Here is a 23,453-nt window from a genome sequence, read left to right on the forward strand (position 1 = left end):
TGGCATCAGATTCCCATGGAAACTGATGGAATCCACTAAGATGAAGTGCAGCAACACCCTACCCAGAGAAGGACACCTAATTAGTCACCACTTTGTTCCTGTTGGCCCTTCCTTTCCACTCAGAATGAGATTAAGGATGTCCCAGAAAAGCTGCTGCACGCTTGAAAATCCATGGCTCTTCCAAACTATCAGAAATCATTTAATCTGGGTCTGCTCTTAGGGAACCCAGGGAAGTAGGATAAGTCCATTGCTTCCCAGAAATTCACAGATGCTGAGCCCCACTCCTGGAAGGCCCAGCTCAAGCTCCAGCTCCTCCAGAAAGTTCCCAAGCCCTGCTCAGGACTCACAGTGCCCTCCCAGAACCATTTATTACTCCATGTTTTACACTGAGACTGAAGCCCAGCTTCCTTCTGCCTCTCTCTGGTCTTCCCATGTTCTCTATTCTCCCTCCCAAGCAGCCTTCTCAGTCTTGCTGACATGTCTATGGGCAGTGGAAGAATACCCCACAGTCACCTGGTGTTCCCACAACAATGGTGACATCAAGAGAATGCCAAGGACTCCCCAGAATTCACTAGGTAGTCATGAGAAGGAACTATTGGGTTCATCAGCAGTAGCCCTCACCTACCTACAAACTACGTCATCTGCAATTCACTGGAAGCCATACTGCCCTTCACAGGAGACTTCAAAAAACCCAAGGGATGACCTTTATCACCTCCTCATTACAAACACAGGGATCTCTCTCTGTTTCATTAGAATATATTCACTAGTTTATGTACAGGAAGTTGAAGACTCTCTTCCAAACATATCCCAGGAAATGGCTCATCCAACTCATGAAAACTCTAGTCAATAACATAAGAAAAAAGTTTTCTAGGTAATTAAGTAAGGATGGTAGGAAGGAAAATTCAGTCCCCTGAGGCCAACAAGCACATTGTGGAGGATCCACAAAGCTGTTAGTGTGGTGGGAGATACTCAGTGTCTTGTCAGAACAAAGATAAGTCCTGTAGTTGATGAAAATTACTCTTGAACTTCAGCAAAATTCATTCCATCCATCATAAGATACCAATAGTGTGGTAAACTAATGGCATTTCATTCTGGAGATACTAAGAACCAGAATTCCCTGTGGGAACACTCAACACAAGAGCAAAGGATGTGCCATTCCTACATTTAAGTTTAAAGAAAGATGAACAGCTAGTGAGAGGCCCCACAGATATGCAAAGGCATTTTCAGAAAATGAGTGATGTGAGGCAAACTATGTCTTTTCAGATGTTATTTCACACGGACAAATCATGCTAGACAATGTGAGTTATCTCAGTAATACCCAATTATAGAAGTCAAAGCACAGCACCTGCCCTACACACTTCCTCTTATCAGTTAATCCTTACGCACTGAAGAATACACAGAAAGTGACTGACAGAAGAGACTTTTCCGAGACAGGTTCTGAAAACTCAGACTTGAGTCTCCTTCTCTGTGGGTATCAGTTTCCCATCTCTCTATCGGGAGGTAGCTGGCTCAAAAATCAGCTGGTTTCCTCTATCTCCCTGCACAAGAGGACCCAGTGGACAACCTCTTAAGACTTACAGCTGTAGAGGATACACTTTGGCTGCAGAGCCCTCAGCCATGTACTTTCAGAAGCCTGGAGGTAATTGCTACTGTTATAATCACTTTGGTAGTATAGGGATGCCCAAGTCTCTTGCTCTGTGATTCAGAGTTCATGTTAATGGAAAAGCCATGCAGGGGCAAAACATAGTCAACAGATTCACAAAGTCATCCTAACAGTCCAGGACACCCAGGGCTGACAGGAAAAGGACAGTCTCAGTCCAGGTCCACTGAATCTAACAGCTCTTAGGCTGAACTGGAGACCTGTGTGCCATCAACAGCTGGAAATTCAGAAAACTCAGAGGTCAATGGAAGACAGAAGCACTTGGGGGCTCCTGCCATTCAAGTGATTGTGATGTCAAGTAAGAGAACCTCAGGGTTTTCCAGGGTACTCTCCTTTCCCTATTATCACTGGCACATAACTAAAGGACTCCCGTGGCTGTGAAACACAGTCATGGTACAGAAATCTCATTAATTCCTCTGTGCCCACTTCCAAGAAGTTCCCAGTTCTTGAGCCCTTGCTCTGGAAAGCTGAGTCCCAACACATCCAGAAAGCTCCCCAGCCCCTTCCCTAAACTCACTGCCTCTTCCCCAGGACCATTTTCTCCATGTTTTCCAGGGAGACCCAGGACCAGCTTCCTTCTGCCTCACTCTGGTCTCTCCATGCTGTCCATTCCCTCTGCCAAGCAGACCTCTGAGTCTGGAAAGCATGTCTAGGGGCCAAGCTTGTGGCCAATGAACAAATGATCTCAAGGCAGTCAGTGTTGCTACAACACTAGTGACATCACTGGGATTCCAAGAGCTGTCCAGGATACAACAGAATGTCCAGCAAAGGGTCTGCTGATGTCATGGGGCACAGCCTTTGCCTCCTTGCTAATTAGTTCTCCATGAACTGACCAGAAGCTGTTGTTTCCTTTCCCGGAGTCTCTCATGTGACTCAGCACCTCCTCCTTGCAAACCTAGAGATTTCTCTCTGCTTCATAAGAATTTTTCCAGTAATTCACCCATGTGGAACTGAAGTCTCACTTTACAAACCCTGCCTAAAATTGGCACTTACCCTCCTCATATCCATACCCAATACTATCAAAAATAAATCATGCCAAGGAATTTGGTCATGATCATTGAGGAGGAGGGTTGTATTCTCTGAAGTGATTAAGCACCTGAGGAAGGCTATGGTTAAGGGAAGGTGACTATTGGGAAATTGTAAGTGAGCTGGGACTGTTATGAGACCCTAGCTGCTCTAGAATATCCTTTCTACATACCTGGTGTCTTAGCCAGCATTCTCCAGAAGTAATACAATGATTCTTTATGGAAATGGTATTTGTTAGAATGGCTTGCAGGCAGTGCTCTATCTTATCCAACGATATCTGGCTGTGAATTGAAAGGCCAAGAATCCAGGAGATGACCACTCCACAACACTGGATGTCTCAGCTGGTCTGCAGTATATGCTGGAATCTTAAAGAAGTAGGCTTTAATGCCAGTCAAGGAATGGATGTGCTAACAAGGCCAGTCAAGGAATGGTTGTGCTAACAAGGCAAGAGCAAGCAGAGAAAGAGTAAGAGCTTCATTCTTCCAAGTCCTTCCAACAAAAGGAATTGTCCAAATTACTTCTGGATTAAAGATCTGAGTTAAAGGTGTGTGTAGCAGGAATCTTCAAAGTTCTTATTCTTAAAATCAAACCTGGAGCCAGGTATTGGCGTGAACACTAGAAGATCAGAGAAGCAATACAAGCCACAGCTACCTCACCTTGCCAGTTCCTCAGCTGATCCTGTTTCCTTCAGACTGGAAGCCTCTGTGTCCTCATCCAAATGGATTTCAGCTGAACTGCTGCTCAAAAGCCTAAAACTTAACCAGCCAAATGCTTCTATTTCCTGGTTTTCACGCCTTATATACCTTTCTGCTTTCTGCCATCACCCCCTGGGATTAAAGGCTCATTTTCTGGGATTAAAGGCATGAGTCACCATGCTTGGCTGTATCCTTGAGCACACAGAGATCCAGATGGATTTCTGCTTCTGGAATGCTAGAATTAAAGGTGTGTGCTACCACTGCCTATCCTCTATGTTTAATATTGTGGCTGTTCCATTCTCTGACCCTAGACAAGTTTATTAGCATGCACAATATTTTGGGGAACACAATGCTAGCACATTTTCCTTTTTTTTTGTCTAAAATTTAAAAAAAGCTTATAACTAATACAAGAAAAATTATATCCAATAAGTATATACAATATACACAGTCAAGATTACATTAACAATGTCTAGTACATTAACATGTGACAAAAATTCCATTAATATATTAACAATGTCCAGTCCAGTAACATTTGATAAACTCAGACAAAAAAATTCATTACTTATCCTATTTAAAACAAGTGCCTTTTTAAAATTAGATTCCATAACCTCACTTTTTATCTTATCATATCTATATTCTCTCTTTTTCTTTTCATAATAGATTCAGTAATCTACCTTTTCTCTTTTTTATATCTTCCCCTTTTTTTGTTTTAGTGTAGATTCAATGATCTACCCATTTATCCTATTATTTATTTATCTTTTTTCTCAGAGTATATTCGATAATCTACCTCATATATCTATTCTCTTTTTTTATTTCTTTCTTTTTTCAAACAAAAACTCTGAATCTAATCTCCTTGTTCAGCTTTTTTCCTAACCATTAACAATTAACAACTTGTAACCAACCATTGTAAACAATGACAATATCCAAAACTCATTAAATGACCAAAAACCTCCCATCCCACCTCTTGAGAATGTGGGCATCGTTTTCTTAAAATTACTTCCTGCTTTCTGGGGATGAAGACCTCTTTAGGGGATCCTGAAAAGATAATTTTTGGGTTAATTGTCAAGTCCTTTATCATTTGTCCAGTTGCTGCATATTGAGAAAGTGCAGAGCTTGTTTCAAGTCCTTGTTCAAGTAGTCTGTCAGGCTGGATCATCTCAGCTAGCCATCTCAAAATTGTCCTGAGTAGTCTGTAGTCCAAAGTCAATATTTTGGTGGTGTTAATCAGCTTAATGGCTTTACAATTTACAGTCCATGTGGAATCATCTTTGTGGGGTCCCGTCATCCTTTTGAAGATTTCAAATTTGCTCCTCCAGAACACATCTTGCTCACTCCATGCATTCTCAGAAAGGAAAAAACCCTGTTTAAATTGGAAGACCCAGGTCATGGTTCCCTGCAGACATTTTTTTGTGTGCCTCCTCTGTGGTTTGGAGCAATCACAGTCTCATAAATGTCTGTCTCTCGGAACCATGAACTTTCTTCCCTAGAAGAGAAAAATCTTCACAGCAATTTCTCCCCAACATTTGTCTTGCCAAACTTTTCCAAACTGACCTTTGCCGATGCTTTCTTGTAACACGATGTTTCAGGCAATTATCTCCGAACAAGCAGTAGTAAACCCTTTGTCCCAGGTAGTAGCATCACCAACACGAAGAGATGTAGCAACTTGGAGCAGCAGCCACTGCCTCCATGGTCCCACTGCCACTGTTTGTGTCTAGGCCCTGGCCTTAGCTTCTCCTTAGCAAACCTCCTAGGCCGGCCCCAAACTCGGGATCCTCCTGCCTCTGCCTCCTTCTGTAAATCCAACCAGTGTGCCACCACAACTGGCAATGTGTAGCTTGGGCCTGACCTGGGGCTCACATGGCCACAGGTAAGTAGCTTTTTTGTGAATTTCTACCCACGAATGTTGGGTGCCAGATGTAGCAGGAATCTTCAAAGTTCTTCTTAATAAAATCAAACCTGGAGCTAGGTATTGGGGTGAATGCTGGGAGACAGAGAAGCAGACCAAGCCACAGCCTCCGGTATGACCTCATCCCTCAAAGATCCTAATATAATTAGATATTCATACTTCAAAATAAGCACACAACTCCCACAGGTGTGCCCTCTATTCTTTGTTGTTTCTTAATCCAGAAACAGTCACATTGATAACCAAAAATAGCCATCAAAGTCATATTCCCCTCTTCACTAATATTCATGAGAATAAGGCTCACTTCAAGTGTAAAAGGAAGGAGTGACAATAATCATGATGACTTTTATGGCCTTTTTTTCGGTCATGGATTGCTATAATAGAATGAAATACCAGTCTTTGCTTTTGTGGGTAGGAGGGGATTAGCTAGAAACCCAAAGCAATCTGGTCTCTCTCTATAATTGTAGATTTGAAATTCAAATAATTATGTTATGGCTGGTAGTAACTGTGGTGGAAAAGGGTCCAAGAGATAGAAAATGGGTTCTCTTTAAAGAAAGGAGAAGAAAGGAAACAGACTGTTCCTGTCAAAAAGAGTGGGGTGTCAGGAAGAGCCACATGAATTTGGACTTGAGCTCCTCCAGAACACATCTTGCTCATTCCATGCATTCTCAGAAAGGAAAAACGCCTGTTTAAATTGGAAGACCAAGGAAAGCCTTCTATGGGGTCTTCATTGTAAACAGCAGCTAGAAGCCTCCTGTTGCTTTAACAGCAAAAAATGGTTTATTAAGATTTGAAGTTTCCCAAACAGATCTAGCTAATCAACTGTCTCACTTAACCAGAGGGCCTGATCCAGCTGGGGGCTCCTCAGCTATTGGTTCATAGTTCATGTGTTTCCATTCGTTTGCCTATTTGTCCCCGTGCTTTTTCCAATCTTGGTCTCAACAATTTTCGCCTATACAAACCCTCATCTTTCCACCAATTGAACTCCTGGAGCTCCACTTGTGGCCTGGCCGTGGATCTCTGCATTCCGTTCCCTCAGTCATTGGATGAGGTTTCCAGCACAACAATTAGGGTGTTTGACCATCCTATCACCAGAGTAGGTCAGTTCTGGCTTTCTCTCGACCATTGCCAATAGTCTATTGTGGAGGTATCTTTGTGGATTTTACCAGGACCTGGCTTCAGTGCATGAGCTGGCTGTTTGGAACCTGGGGCTTATACAGGGACACTTGGCTCACTCAGCTTGGGAGGAGGGGACTGGACCTGCCTGGACTGAATCTACCAGGTTGAACTCAATCCCCAGGGGAGTCTTTGCCCTGGAGGAGATGGGAATGGAGGGTGGGCTGGGGAGAAGGTGGGAGTGGGGAGAACAAGGGAATCTGTGCCTGATACGTAAAATTAAATTAAATTATAAAATAAAATTAAAAAAGATTTGAAGTTTCTGGGTTGGGGATTGAGCTCAGTGGTAGATTTAGCTCAGTGGTAGAGCACTTGGCTAGCAAGTGCAAGGCCCTGGGTTCGGTCCTCAGCTCTGAAAAAGAAAGACGAAAAAGGCTTGAAGTTTCTCTGATGGTCAAAGAGGCAGGATTGGAGACAGCAGCAATAGGAAACAAATCATAGTCCAGAGTTAAATAATGTTACAGAGCTCACCACTGACATTAGCTTGATGAGTGTGGGCACTGCAGTGTGTGTCACCAAGAATAATGACAATAGACAATGTGCCTGGTGCTGCTTTAGAAGCTTTCAACATCCATGGCTCTTGAAATGGGATACAGCCTTCCCCAAATCATCAAGCAGAATGGACTCCTCCATTTCTCGAGAACCTAAGCTCTGACAAGCAGTTGATGATTCAGGCTTGTATTTGGGACCTAGCTTCTGTAGTAAAGGGTAGGGTTTCTGATAAGAACTCCTCCACCAAAACAGTGGAAGGATGGCCAAAGGTGCTGTCAGTCAACAGCCCCTCCCCATGTCCATCTGAAGCCTCCAGAAGAGGCTTCAATAGTCAAATTTATCAACTTTTCTTTTCTGGCTTGGGTTTATTGTCACTCATTATTTTACTGATTATTTCATTCTGACATAAATCCTTTAAAATTATTCTTCCTACAGATGAAATTTCACTATTGATATATAATCCTACTCATGGAGGGACATTTTTCTTTGCAGTAAGCTGAGGTTTATATTTTCTCCTCTGGCTTACTGTGATGGCTAATCTTGGTTGTCTACTTGACACATAGTTGAGGATTTGACTCCATCACACTGGCTTGCAGGCATGGTTCTTTGGCATTTTCTTGTTGTTAACCAATAGGGGATGGTTCAGCCCTCTGTATGTACTGCCATTTCTAGGCAGGTGACCTTGGGCCTCAGAAGAAAGCTAGCCAAGCAGAGCTGTAAACAGCGTTCTCTGTGCTTTCAAGCCCCTCCCTTGGGATCTTGCCTTGGCTACCCTTGATGAGGAACTACAACCTGTGAGGTGAATAAACCCTTCACTTTCCCGATTGGCTCTTTGGACTTTTATCACAACAATAGAAAGCTAACTAGAACACTTGCCTTATTCTCAGGGCATGCTCTCATAGCCATCCTTCTCCTTGCAGACTGTAGCCCCTTTTTTCAACAATTACAAACTTCTGGATGCTGCAATCTGTTGCAGTATTTACTCTAACAATCACACCCACTACTGACACATCTCAAAGTATTTTTTATTTTTATCTCATATGTCATGTTTCTCTCTAATATGACATGCTTCCCTACTTTACTCTTTTGCAATTATCTCTGGATACTCCTGCCTGTTCCACTTTAAAAAATATCCTTTGCTCAATAATAGAACATTTATGGCCACCTTATTAAGTTCCACAGAAATGGGTGATATACAGTATTCACATTTTCTAATTCAATATCTATTGCATTAGTGTTATTAATTTAGCAAAACTGATCGTATTTATTACCTACTTATCCCCAAAACCTTTAAAACCTCCATTCATTTAAGTCTTTAGGTTCTTTCAGAACATCAGCGATGAAGGTCTTGCATGTATTCAGGATTGCTCTTGGTTACCTCATAGCACTTTTTATTAATAGCATGCTTTTAAAGTGTGCTTATATAAAATGTCTTGTTTTCATAGTGTCCCATAAGTTTGGGTATGTTATATCTTCATTTTCGTTGATCTCTAGGAAGTCTTTAATTTCTTTATTTCTTCCTTAACCCATTGGTAATTCCATTGAGCATTATTTATTTTCCATGAAATTGTAGATTTTCTGTAGTTTTTGTTGTTGTTTCAATCTAACTTTAAACCATAGTGGTCTGATACAACACAGGAGGCTATTCCAATTGTTTTGTATCTGTTGAGATTTGCTTTGTGGCCAAGTATGTAGTCGATTTTAGATAAGGTTCCATGGGGTGCTGAGAAGAATGTATATTCTTTTTTGTTAGGATGGAATGTTCTGTAGATATCTATTAAGTCCATTTGAGTCATGACATCAGTTAAGTCCTTTATTTCTCTGTTAAGTTCTGATTTGGGAGATCTGTCCAGTGGTGAAATTGAGGTGTGGAGGTCTCCCACTATTAATGTGTGGGGTTTTATATGTGGTTTAAGCTTTAGTAATGTTTCTTTTACGTATGTGGGTGCCCTTGTAATAGGGGAGTAAATGTTCAGAATTGAAACTTGATCTTGGTAGATCTTTCCTGTGATGAGGATGTAAAGCCCTTCTTGATCTCTTTTGATTGATTTTAATTTGAAGTCTATTTTGCTGGATATCAGGATGGCTACACCTGCTTGTTTCTTAAGACCGTTTGACTGAAAAGTCTTTTCCCAGCCTTTTATTCTTAGGTAGTGTCTATCTTTGAATTTGAGATGTGTTTCTTGTATGCAGCAGAAAGATGGGTCCTGCTTTTTTTTATCCATTCTGTAAGCCTATGTCTTTTTATAGGTGAATTAAGTCCGTTGATATTAAGGGATATTAAAGACCAGTGATTGTTCATCCCTGTTATTTTTTGGTGGTAGTGTGTGTGTACTTCTAATCTTTGGGGTTTACTGCTGTGGCTTTATCTATTGCCTGTGTTTTTGAGTGTGTATCTGACTTCCTTAGGTTGGAATTTTCCCTGTAGTGCTTTCTGTAAGGCTGGATTTGTGGATAAGTATTGTTTAAATCTGGCTTTGTCTTGGGATATCCAGTTCACTCCGTCTATGATGATTGAATGTTTTGCTGAGTATATTAGTCTGGGCTGACATCCATGGTCTCTTAGTGTCTGTATTACATCTGTCCAGGTCCTTTTGGCTTTCAAAGTCTCCATTGAGAAATCAGGTTTTATTCTGATGGGTTTGCCTTTATAAGTCACTTGGCCTTTTTCCTTAGCTGCTCTTAATATTCTTTCTTTATTCTGTATGTTTAGATGTTTAATTATTATGTGGTGAGGGGACTTTTTTTGGGTCTAGTCTGTTTGGTGTTCTATAGGCTTCTTGTATCTTCATAGGCATTTCCTTCTTTAAGTTGGGAAAGGTTTCTTCTATGATCTTGTTGAATATATTTTCTGTGCCTTTGAGGTGGTATTCTTCTCCTTCTTCTTTCTCTATTATTCTTAGGTTTGGTCTTTTCATGGTGTCCCAAATTTCTTGGACATTTTGGTTCATGGCTTTGTTGGCTTTAGTGTTTTCTTTGACTGATGAATCTATTTCTTCTACCATATCTTCAATGCCATAGATCCTCTCTTCCATCTCTTGCATTCTCTTGGTTATACTTGCATCTGAAGTACCTGATCGTTTACTCAGATTTTCTATTTCAAGCATTCCCTCTGTTTGTGTCTTCTTCATTTTTTCTATTTCCCTTTTCAGGCCTTGGACTATTTCCTTCATCTGTTTCATTGCTTTTTCATGATTTTCTTCCAGGGCTTTATTGTTTTCTTCTACTTTATTTGTCCTTTCCTCTAGTTTTTTACAGCATTCTTCCCATTTTTGTTTGTCTTTTCCTCTATATAAGCCTCTAGCTTCTTCATGACGTTATTCATAAGGCTGTTTTCTTCTGCTTCTTCCAATTTTTTTGATGTTCAGGTTTGGATGTTGGAGGCGGGCTAGGTTCTGGTGATGCTGTATTGCTCATCATTTTGGTGTATGTACTTCAGCCTTGATGTCTGCCCATCTCCTTGTGGTTCATTCTTTGTCTTATCAGCGCACATGGTCCAGATAAAGCTGACAGATTCAGGAAGTCTCTCTTTCTTATCCAGATGGGAATTCTCTTGTCCAGATGGGAAGTCCAGAGCAGGATGGGAGCTCTTGTCCAGATGGGAAGTCCGCGGAAGGATGGGGGTCTTGTCCAGAGGGGAAGCCCGGGGAAGGATGGGAGGTAGGGGCCAGGCTCTAAGTCTCAGGAAGTGGCTGGAGTCTTGGGCAGATGGGCGAAGGGGCAGGGGGTGGATTGCAGGGTAGGCTGGGGGTCTTGGAGACGGGGAGCCTTCCTGGTAGGGCTAGAAGGGAACCTGCCCAGTGGCCAGAACCGGGGCCAAGTTGGTAAGGTCTTTCCAGAACTTGGAAACAACCTAGATGCCCTTCAACTGAATGGATAAATAAAATGGATAAATAAAATGTGTTACATATACAGAGTGGAATGCTACTCAGCAGAGAAAAACAATGACATCATGAGGTTGGAAGGCAAATGGATGAATCTAAAAAAAATCATCCTGAATGAGGTAACCCAGACTCAGAAAGACGAACATGGTACGTACTCAGTTATAAGAGGATACTAGATGTGGAACAAGGATGACTGGATTGCTACTCACATCACCATGGAGGCTACCTGGAAAACAGGACCCCAGGAAAGACATAGAGATCGCCCAATGATGGAGAAATGGATGAGATGTACATGAACAACCTGGACATGAGTGGGGGTAATGAAGGGTGAGTGTGGAGGGAAAGAGAGCTTGGGGGAGCGGGAAATCTCATCTAGACCAAGATAGAGAGGGAGAACAAGGAATAGGAGACCATGGTAAATGAAGACCACATGAGAATAGGAAGAAGCAAAGTGATAGAGAGGCCAACAGAAATCCACAAAGATACCCCCACAATAGACTGCTGGCAATGGTCGAGAGACAGCCTGAAGTGACCTACTCTGGCGCTGGGATGGCCAAACACCCTAATTGTCATGCTAGAAACCCCATCCAATGACTGAAGGATCTGGATGCAGAGAGCCATGGCTAGGAGCTCTGGGAGTCTAATTAGCGAGAAAGAGGAGGTTTTATATGAGCAAGAATTGTTGAAACCAAGGTTGGATAAAGCACAGTGACAAATAGCCAAAGGAATGGAAACACATGAACTGTGCACCAGTGGCTGAGGGGCCCCCGACTGGATCAGGCCCTCTGAATGGGTGAGACAGTTGATTGGCTTGATCTGTTTGGGAGGCATCCAGGCAGTGGAACTGGGTCATGTGCTCAGTGCATGAGTTGGCTGTTTGACACCTGGGGCTTCTGCAGTGTCCCTTGGCTCGGCCTGGGAGGATGGGACTGGACCTACCTGGACTGAGTCTACCAGGTTGATCTCAGTCCTCGGGGGAGGCTTTGACCTGGAGGAGGTGGGAATGGGGGGGAAGCTGGGGGGAAGGAGAGAGGGGCAGGAGGGGAGAGAACAAGGGAATCCGTGGCTGATATGTAGAACTGAATTGTATTTTAAAATAAAATAAAATAAAAAGTCTTGTTATACATTTTGAAGCCTGTTGTGAGTGGAACTCTTTCCCTGATTTTTGTCAGTATGGTTGTGATTAATATACAGGAAGGCCACTGAATTTTGTGTATTAATTTTTCTATCTCTCACTTTTATGAATCTATCTATCAGCCATAACAGATTTCTGATAAATTTTTAGTTTTAATTGTTTAGAATCATATCATCTGCAAATAAGGACATTTTGACTTCTCCTTTTCCTATTGTATCTCCTTTATCTCCTTCAGTTGTCTTATTGTTCTTGCTAAGAGTTAAAGTTCTATATTGAATAGGAGTGGAGGGCGTGAACATCATTTTCTTCTTCCTGCTTTTCTGGAATTGCTATGAGTTTTTTTCTATTTAGCATCATGTTGCTGTGGGCTTGTGGTACAATGACTTTATTGTGTTGAATTACATCCTCTATATCCCCAGATTCTCCAGGATTTTATCGTTGATAGAAGTTGGATTTTTTTAAATTTTTTTTTCTTTTAGTACTCAGCAGAGAAAAACAATGACATCATGAGGTTTGCAGGTAAATGGATGGGTCTAGAAAAAGTCATCCTGAGTGAGGTAACCCAGACTCAGAAAGACAAATATGGTATGTACTCACACATAGGAAGATGCTAGATGTGGAACAAGGATGACTGGACTGCTAATCACATCACCAGTGAGACTACCTGAAAAATGGGACCCCAAGAAAGACATGGAGAAATGGATGAGATCTACATGAACAGCCTGGACATGAGTGGAAACAATGAAGGGCGAGGGTCGAGGGAAAGAGAGCGGGAGATCCTAGTTGGATCAAGAACAGAGAGGGAGAACAAGGAATAGGAGACCATGGTAAATGAAGACCACATGAGAAAAGGAAGAAACAAAGAGCTAAAGAGGCCCACAGAAATCCACAAAGATACCCCCACAAAAGACTGCTGGCAATGGTCAAGAGACAGCCGGGACTGACCTACTCTGGTGATGGGATGGCCAAACACCCTAATAGCTGTGCCATAAACTCCATCCAAGGACTGAGGAATCTGGATGCAGACATCCACAGCTAGGCCCCGGGTGGAGCGTTGGGAGTCTAATTAGTGAAAAAGAGGAGGGTTTATGTGAGCGAGAATTGTTGAAACCAAGGTTGGATAAAGCACATGGACAAATAGGCAAATGAATGGAAACACATGAACTGTGGACCAAATCCTGAGGGGCCCCCAACTGGATCAGGCCCTCTGAATGGATGGGACAGTTGATTGGCTTGATCTGTTTGGGAAGCATCTAGGCAGTGGTACCAGGTCCTGGGCTCATTGCGTGAGTTAGCTGTTTGAAACCTGGGACTTATGCAGGGACGCTTGGCTCAATATGGGAGGAGGGGACTGGACCTGCCTGGACTGAGTCTATCAGGTCGATCCCAGTCCTCGGGGGAGGCCTTGATCTGGAGGAGGTAGGAATGGGAGGTGTGCTGGGTAGAAGGGGAGGGGGGCTGAAGGGGAGAGAACAAGGGAATCTGTGGCTATTATGTAGAACCAAATAGTATTGTAAAATAAATAATAATAATAATAAATTTATTTTATAATTTAATTTTACATATCAGCCACGGATTCCCCTGTCCTCCCCCACTCCTTGCCCCTGCCTTCCGCCCAGTCCACCCCCTACTCACATCTCCTCCAGGGCAAAGATTCCCCTGGGGATTCAGCTCAACCTGGTAGATTCAGTCCAGGCAGGTCCATTCCCCTCCTCCCAGGCTAAGAGAAGTGTCCCTGCATAAGCCCCAGGTTCCAAACAGCCAGCTCATGCACTAAGGACAGGTTCAGGTCCCACTGCCTGGATGCCTCCCAAACAGTTCAAGCTAATCAACTGTCTCACTTATCCAGAGGGCCTGATCCAGTTCCAGTTAGGGACTCCTCAGCTATTGGTTCATAGTTCATGTGTTTCCATTCGTTTGGCTGTTTGTCCCTGTGCTTTTTCCAATCTTGGTCTCAACAATTCTTGCTCATACAATCCCTCCTCTTTCTCATGAAATGGACTCCTGGAGCTCCACCTAGGGCCTGGCCATGGATCTCTGCATCTGCTTCCATCAGTCGTTGATTGAGATTTCTAGCATGACAGTTAGGGTGTTTGGCCATCCTGTCACCAGACTAAGTCAGTTTGGGCTTTCTCTTGACCAATGCCAGTAGTCTATTGTGGAGGTATCTTTGTGGATTTCTGGGGACCTCTCTATCACTTTGCTTCTTTCTGTTCCCATGTGTTCTTCAAATATCATGGTCTTTTATTCCTTGTTCTCCCTCCCTGTTCTTGATCTAGCTGGGATCTCCTGCTCCCCCAAGCTCTCTTTCCCTTGACCCTTGCCCTTCATTACCCCCACTCACATCCTGGTTCTCATGTAGATCTCATCCATTTCTCTGTCCTTTTTTAAAATTTATCTACACAGATGTTCATGTTGTTTTTGTCCTTTATTAATTTTATGTGGTGGGATAAATAGGTTGATTTGTGTATGTTGAATTATCCTTGTAGGTTTGAGGTGAAGGAACTTGACCATGTAGATAATTTTTTGATGTGATCCTGAAATTGATTTGCAAATATTTTATTGAGAATTTGTGTGTATATGTTCATCAGGGTAATAGGCTTATAATTCTATCTATCTATCCATTTACTACCCATCTATCCATCTATCTATCTATCTATCTATCTATCTACCTACCTACCTACCTATCTGTTTCCTCCTCTCAATACCAGGATTTCCCTGGCTTAAAAATGAATTTGGATGAGCTCCTTCTTTTTCCATTTTATGGAATAATTTCTGGAGTATTAGTTGTTCTTTAAATGTCTCTTCAAATTTGACACTGAATTTGTCCTTCTCTGGGCTTCTTTTAGTTGGGAGATTTTTTTTTTTTTTTAATAATTGAACTCATGTAACAAGGCATCTGAAAGCCTTTTTTTTTTTAAAGATTTATTTATTATGTACACAGAAGAGGGCGCCAGATCTTAGTACAGATGGTTGTGAGCCACCTTGTGGGTGCTGGGAATTGAACTCAGGACCTCTGGAAGAGCAGTCAGTGCTCTTAACCTCTGAGCCATCTCTCCAGCCCGGGAGATTTTTAATTATGGCTTCTAGACCACTAATTTTTATAGGGTTAAAATGTTCATGTAATCTTGATATAATTTGGGTGGATTACAGACATCTAAAAATTTATCAGTTCTTTGAAAAGATTATTTTTCCAGTTTGGTGAAGAATAAATTTTTAAAGAATTAAGTTCCTTTCATGTCTCCTTTTGCCTCTTTTGTTTTATTATTTTCATCCTCCTCTTCCTTTTGCTTAATTTGGCTAAAGGTGTGCCCATCTTGTTAATGTCTTCAAAGAACTGAATCTTTGTTTCACTGTATCTTTATGTTTTTGTTCTTATTTCATTGATTTCAGTCATATTTAATGGGACATCTATATCACACCCTTTCCACAAGGCTCAAAGTCCATCATGGAAGATGAGGCAGAAAGACTATAGGAGCCAGAGGTCAGGGAGGATTAGATCAAACAGTGTCTTCTGACCATGACAGGACCACTGCACTCATGACTCAGAGCTGCTGTAGTCATTGTCCAATGCCTGTCAACATTCAAGCATAAAGTGGGAAAGGTCCTTGAGCCCCTACTCCTAACTGATGAACTTTGGACAAATAATGGCTTCCAGCAAATTGGGTCAGTTTTCTTTAAGAGTCTGGGTCTGGCCAGGCAGTGGTGGCACATGTCTTTAATCCCAGCACTAGGGTGGCAGAAGCAGGTGGATCTCTGTTAGTTCATGGACACCCTGGGCTACAGAGTGAGTTCCAGTAAAGGCACAAAGCTACACAGAAAAACCCTGTCTCAAAACAAACAAACAAACTATGGTGATATTTTATTTGTACTGAATTGTGATTTTATTTGTATGTTAATAAAGTTCCCTGGGGGTCAGAGGTAATAGTAAGCCTTAGCAGAGCTGGGTATTCATGGTGCATGCCTTTATCCCAGCACTTGGTAGGCAGAGCTAGGTAGATCTCTGTGTGGCCAAGGATACAGCCAGCATTGGAGACACATGCCTTTAATCTCACTACCAACCATAGAAGACCTGGAGGTCTGTACAAACAGGCAGTGACGAGGCAGTTATGTGGTTGGGTTTACAAACAATGAAAAGGCAGAACAGAAAGTCTATATAATGACAAACACACAGGAAGTAGGTCTCCCTTGGCTGAAGAGGACCGCTAAAAAGGAAGGGTAAGGATCTTAGCTCTGATCTCTTGGGCTTTTATCTTTACATTGGCTCTGTGTTTCTTATTTAATAAGATGGTTGGTTACATCTACAACAAGCACACAAAAACTAACAAAAAAGAGTCTGCCCCTAGGTTTGATAAAAAGAAACATAATGAAGAAGATGTAAATTGGGCATCATAGATATAGAGGCAGACATGGGATGACAACAAAATGGGTGGAATTGGGTGGTGAATGTTTTCAAAATGCATCCTATGCATTTCTCAAAGATTAAGTAAAAATATAATGAAGAATAATCATTAAATTATTACAGTAAAATGTATTATTATATAGGGAGATTTTATTGTATAACTTTAGTGAATTTTGATAACCACAATGTGTCTGTCAACTTGGGGTTCACTCACAGAGCATTATCTGTTCTGCCACTAATAGTGTTTTGTTTTAAATGGCAGCCTATAACATGGGAAAAGGTTTTTTTTAAACAACTACATATCCAATAGAAGGCTAATATAAGAATTATATATAAAACAAAAAAACCATGTATATCAAGAAAATAAATAACACAGTTAAAAACTAGGTATAGATCTAAACAGAAGTTTCACTAGTAGAAATTATAGTTTCTGGGAAACACTTTAAAATGTGCAGTATCCTTAATCTTTAGGGCAATGTATATCAAAACTATTTTGAGATTTCATGTTACATGAATCAGAATAGATAAGATTAATAAAACAAATGAGAGCTAATGTTGGCAAGAATGGGGAGTAAGGGAAACACTCATCCATTGCTGGTGGAAATGCAAACTTGTATGGCCACTATGAAAAGAGTTGTGGCTGTTCCTTGGGAAGCTGGGAATTGGTCAAGACCCAGCTATACCTCTCTTGGCATACACCCAAATGATGCTTCCCCTAAAACAGAGACAATCACTTGCTCGACCATGTTCATTGTTGCTCTAGTTATAATAGCCAGAAATTGGAGATATCCAAGGTATTCATGAACAGATGAATGCTCAAAGAAAATGAGGTACAGTTAAAGAAATGGGCTATTACTCAGCAGTTAAAAAAGAAAAGGGGGCCAGGTGGTGGTGGCACACACCTTTAATCCCAGACTTGGAGGCAGAAGCAGGCAGATATCTGTGAGTTCAAGGCCAGCCTGGTCTACAAAGTGAGCTCCAGGTAAAAGCTCCAAAGCTACACAGAGAAACCCTGTCTTGAAGAAAAAAAAGACAAAGTTTTGGCCTAGAGAGGTGGTTCAGAGGTTAAGAGCACTGACTGCTCTTCCAGAGGTCCAGAGTTCAATTCCCAGCAACCACATGGTGGCTCACAACCATCTATAATAAGATCTGGTGCTCTCTTCTGGTATGCAGACATACATACAAACAGAACGATGTATACATAATAAATAAATACACAAATCTTTTTTTTAAAAAAAAAGAAAAAGGAAATCATGAAATTTGCAGGTAAATAGATGGAGCTAAAAACATCATCCTGATTGAGATAACTCAGAACTAGAAAGACAAATATGGTATGTTTAAATTTATATACAGATATTAGCTATTGAGTCAAAGATAAGTAAGCTACAATTTGTATAACCGCAGGTTAGGTATAGAGTAAGGGACTAGGGGGGAGGTACAGATCTCCATATAGGGGGAATAGAATAGATTGTTGTGGATGGATGAGGGATCGATGAGGAACAGATGGTCAAATGAGGAGGGAGGGAGAAGGGGCAAATAAATATAGGGAGGGAGAGGTAAAAGTAAGGGCCATTTGAGGGATCTTATGGAAACCTAATAGAGTAGAACCACTCTAAAACATATACATATATGAAGGGGATCTAGATGAAATACCTCTCCCCCAAAAAAAGAAAGCTGGGTGGTGGTGGTGCATGCCTTTAATGCCAGCACTCGGGTGGCAGTGGCAGGTGGATCTCTGTGAGATCAAGGTCAGCCTAGGCTACAGAGTGAGTTCCATGAGAGACTCCAAAGCTACACAGAGAAATCCTATTTCCAAAAAAAAAGGAAGGAAGGAAGGAAGGAAGGATGAAAGAAAGAAAGAAAGAAAGAAAGAAAGAAAGAAAGAAAGAAAGAAAGAAAGAAAGAAAGAAAGAAAGAAAGAAAGAAAGACTCCCCCCCCAAAAAAAACCACAAATAAACAAAATCAAAACAAACAGAAACCAGAGTGTAGGATACAGAGCCCCAAATGGATATCTCTTGTTACCAAATGAAGCTTGCAGTACTGGCAATGGGTTACATCTAGTCAAGTTGTAGGTGAAAGTTGTCCAATGGTGATCCCAAACAACCCAAGGTATTGCAAGGCTATTGGTTGCTCTCCACAAACTGACAGCGGGGTGCTGTTCCTGAAGATGATAATGACACAACTCTTTGACCATGGAGAAGTCAAGCTGGTGTCTCCCTAGAGCCCTCACCACTTATGGACTAGATTTCATGGTGCTGGAAGGTACTCAGCTCACTAAAAAAGGAGAAAGGTAAACACCAACCCAGCTACAATACCAAGATATGCTGAGGCAGTAGTGGAACAAAGTGTGCGGGAGAAACCAACCAATATCTGACTTGATTAAAGGCCATTCCATGAGATGGAACCCATACCTAGCACTGTGTGGGTGGACAAGGCCTGAGACTAGACAGGCCAGGGACCACAGTGAAAACCAAATACTACTGTTGTGCTTAAGGAGCATAGCAATAAAAATGACTCCTAACAATATTCTGCAGTACTCAGAGATAATGCCTTCCTCAGCCCTCATCAGAGCAGCTTCCTCCTGCAGCAGATGGGAACAAATACAGAGACCCTCAGTAGATTATAGGCAGAGAATAAGAGATCTTGGAACAATCAACCCTAAACAGAACATATCCACTCCAATTCCTCCCCTCAGGACTTAGGGACCCTGTGTAAGAGGAAGTAAAAATAGTGCCACAGAATACCGCAGATGGCAAGACCATGGTCCATCTACTGAGGGGAAGCACAGATATGGAGTGGGGCCAGACTAACCCCGAGAAAACCTGCACTGCATGTGTTGCATGCAGCAGAGCTGGAGAGAGAGAAATGCCCCATCTATTTGGAGCACAGAATATCACCTGAGTATCAGATGCTGGGCATTGGGCTGTAGGAATTTGATATTTAAAACTGGGTTTTGGTAATGTTCCCATCTGAATATTTCTGTGCTCCATTCTTCTATCGTAGAATAAGAAAATATCTAATTTTCTTTTTGGTTTGTTTGACCAGACCCAATTAAGATACTTTTTTCCTAAGGGACCTTGGACTTTAGAAATGTTTTAAGTTTTAAAGTGTGTGGAGTTTTAAAAGTGTACACTGCATTTTATATTATGATATTAACACAAAAATTTGGAGAACAAGAAATAAATGATTATGGCATTCAGGTGATGTGTGTGTGTGTGTGTGTGTGTGTGTGTGTGTGTGTGTGTGTGTGTGTGTGTGTGTGATGCTGACAAGGAATGGAGAGTCCTAATTAACTTCATCTGCCCACTTGAAACAGCCCAGCAACAATGGCGATGAGAATCTCAATCTAGAGCCTACATGGATCAGACTGCCCTTTGGCAGGTCTGTGTGGGACGTCTTGATTTCCACTGACTTAGGGTAGCCTAGTCCATTGTGGGCTGTGTAAGGAAGCTAGCTGAGCAAGCCACCAAACAGCATTCCTCCCTGGTTCCTGCTTCAGTCCATGCTTTTGTTCCTGCCCTGACTTCTCTCAATGATGGACTGTAAATGGAAATAAACTCATTTCCTAAAAACAAACAAACAAAAAACAAAACAGTGTTTTGTTTTCATGTGCCTTTCTCATTCATATATATTTCATTTATTCGTCAACTGAATGCGTTATTGAGTGCATTATTACAGTAGCAGGACCTCTGTTATTTGCTAAGACCCTTTTTTTTAAATGGTGTATTTACCACAACTGGGAAACACACTACCTGATTTTCACTCAGAGCCCATAGCTTACTAAGAATCCAATCTGGGTGAAGTTTGTGGATCTGAGAAATCTTTTCTTTTAATATTTTAAAATTTTTCTTTATTAAGAAATTTTCTACTCATTCTACATACCACCCACAGATCCCATCTCCTCCCTCCTCCCTCCTCCCATGCCCCCAAACCTCCCACCAAATCCACCCCACAGCCCCACACCCCCCAAATCAAGGTCTCCCAAGGGAGTCAGCAGAGCCAGGCACACTGAGCCTAGGCAGGTCCAAGCCCCTCCCCACTGCACTAATGCTGCACAAGGCATTACACCACAGGCACCAGGCTCCCAAAAGCCTGCCCATGCACCAGGGACAGATTCCAAACCCCTGCCTTGGTGACCCCAAACAGTTCGAGCCAAACAACTATCTTCCATATCCAAAGGGCCTACTCCAGTTCTATGGGAGCTCAACAGCCACTAGTCTACAGTTTAGGGGCTTACACTAGTGTGGCTGGTCATCTCTGCATGTCTTCCTATCATGTCCTCGAAGTCCCGTGCCAGCAAAAAAAAAAAATCCCTCCCTTCTCTCATCAACTGGATTCCTGGAGCTCAGCCTGGCACTTGGCCATGGATCTCTGCATCTGCCTCCATCAGTCACTGGACACAGGCTCTATGATGGCGGTTAGGGTATTCACTGGACCGGTCACCAGAGTAGCCCAGTCCAGGCACCCTCTAGACCGCTGCCAGCTCTCCCAGGTGGGGTCATCCTTGTGGATTCCTGAGAGCCTCCCCAGCACCCTGCCTCTTGCAATTCCCATGATGTCCTCATCTATCATGCCATACTAGTGATTGTGATGTCAAGTATGAGAACCGCAGGGTTTCCAGGGTACTCTCCTTTCCCTATTATCACTGGCACATAACTAAAGGACTCCCGTGGCTGTGAAACACAGTCATGGTACAGAAATCTCATTAATTCCTCTGTGCCTCCTTCCAAGACGTTCCCAGTTCTTCAGCCCTTGCTCTGGAAAGCTGAGTCCCACCACATCCAAAAAGCTCCCCAGCCCCTTCCCAAAACTCACTGCCTCTTCCCCAGGACCATTTTCTCCATGTTTTCCAGGGAGACCCGGGGCCAGCTTCCTTCTGCCTCACTGTGGTCTCTCTATGCTGTCCATTCCCTCTGCCAAGCAGAACTCTGAGTCTGGAAAGCATGTCTAGAGGCCAAGCTTGTGGTCACTGAACAAAAGACCTCAAAGCAGTCAGTGTTGCTACAACACTAGTGACATCACTGGGATTCCAAGAGCTGTCCAGGATAAAACAGAATGTCCAGCAAAGGGTCTGCTGATGTCATGGGGCACAGTCTTTGCCTCCTTGCTAATTAGTTCTCCATGAGATGAACAGAAGTTGTTGATTCCTTTCCAGAAGTCTCTCCTGTGTCACAGGGGAAGTAACTCAGCACCTCCTCCTTCCAAAGCTAGAGATATCTCTCTGCTTCATAGGAATTTTTCAGTAATTCACCCATGTGGAATTGAAGTCTCACTTTACAAACCCTGCCTAAAATTGGCACTTACCCTCCTCATATCCATACCCAATAACATGAAAAATAAAGCATGCCAAAGAATTTGGTCATGATCATTGAGTAGGAGGGTTGAGTTCTCTGAAGTCAGCAAGCACCTGGGGAATGCTATGGTTAAGGGAAGGTGACTATTGGGAATTTGTAAGTGAGCTGGGACTGTTAGGAGACCCTAACTGCTCTAGAATGTCCTCTTTACAATCCTGGTATCTTACCCAGCATTCCCCAAAAGTAATACAATGATTCTCTATGGGAAGGGTATTTGTTAGAATGGTTTACAGGCTGTGCTCTATCTAATCCAACAATATCTGGCTGTGAATGGAAAGTCCAAGAATCCAGTAGATGTGCACTCCACAAGTCTGGATGTCTAAGCTGGTCTGTAGTATGTGCTGGAATCTTAAAGAAGTAGGCTCTAATGCCAGTCAAGGAATGGTTGTGCTAACAAGGCCAGAGCAAGCAGAGAAAGAGTAAGAGCTTCATTCTTCCTAGGCCTTCCAACAAAAGAGTTGTCCAGATTTCATCTGGATTAAAGATCTGAATTAAAGCTGTGACTTCCTCCCTCAAAGATCCAAACTAGAATTAGGTCTTCATGCTCCAAAATAAGCAGAGATCTCCCACAAGTGTGCACTCTGGTTTTTGTTGTTTGTTAATCCAGATACAGTTGCGTTGACAACCAAGAATAGCCATCACAGTCTTATTCCCATCTTCACTAATACTCATAAGAAAAAGGCTCACTTAGAGTGTGAAAGGAGCAACAATAATCAAAATCACATGTGAGTCATCTGTAGATCTCATAGTCATGATGACTTTTAGTGGCCTTTTTTTTGGACATGGATGGCTATTATAAGATGAGATACCAGTCTTTGCTTTCATGGGTAGGAAGGGATTAGCTAGAAACCCAAATACAAAACAATCTGGTCCCTCTATATAATTATAGATTTGGAATTCAAATAATTATGTTATGGCTGGTAGTAATTGTAGTGAAAAATGGTTCAAGAGATAGAAAATGGGTTCTCTTTAAAGAAAAAGGAAGAAAACAAACACACTGTACTTTCAGAAAAAGTGGGGTGTCATGAAGGTTCACATGAATTTGGACTTGAACTCCTCCAGAACCCATCTTGCTCACTCCATTCATTTTCAGAAAGAAAAAACTCCTGTTTAAATTGGAAGACCCAGGAAAGCCGTCTGTGGGGTCTTCATTATAAAGAGGAGCTAGAAGCCTTCTGTTGCTTTAAGAGCAAAATGGATTATTAAGACTTGAAGTTTCTCTGATGGTCAAAGAGGCAGGATTTGGAGACAGCAGCAATAGGAAACAAATCATAGTCCAGAGTGAAATCGTGTTACAGAGCTCACCACTGACACTAGCATGATAAGTATGGGCATTGCAGTGTGTGTCACCAAGAATAATGATAGTAGACAATGTGCCTGGTGCGGCTTTAAAAGCTTTCAACATCCATGGCTCTCAAAATAGGATCTAGCCTTCCCCAAATCATCAAGCAGAATGGACTTCTCCATTTCTCTAGAACATAAGCTCTGGCATGCAGCTGACAATTCAGGCTTGTATTTGGGACCTAGCTTCTGTACTAAGAGATTGGGTTTTTGATAAGAACTCCTCAACCAAAATACTGGAAGGGTGGTCAAAGGTACTGTCAGCCAGCAGCCCCTCCCCATGTCCACAATGCAGCCTCCAGAAGAGGCTTCAATAGTCAAATTTACCAAATTTTCCTTTCTGACTTGTGTTTATTGTCACTCATTATTTGGCTTATTATTTCA

The 23,453-nt window shown here is 42.2% G+C and overlaps 2 protein-coding genes across 5 annotated transcripts in view; one reads left to right on the forward strand and one right to left on the reverse strand.

Annotated features, from left to right (window-relative positions):
- LOC107401192 (disks large homolog 5-like) overlaps positions 1–23,453 on the forward strand; it is a 241,980-nt gene that overhangs the window by 156,175 nt on the left and 62,352 nt on the right. The gene's annotated exons all lie outside the window — the stretch shown is intronic.
- Positions 1–23,453, reverse strand: part of LOC143267249 (disks large homolog 5-like) — a 58,319-nt gene that overhangs the window by 8,431 nt on the left and 26,435 nt on the right. The window lies entirely within an intron of this gene.

Source organism: Peromyscus maniculatus, chromosome 9 (genome assembly GCF_049852395.1).
Source record: "Peromyscus maniculatus bairdii isolate BWxNUB_F1_BW_parent chromosome 9, HU_Pman_BW_mat_3.1, whole genome shotgun sequence".
NCBI classification, from domain to species: domain Eukaryota; kingdom Metazoa; phylum Chordata; class Mammalia; order Rodentia; family Cricetidae; genus Peromyscus; species Peromyscus maniculatus.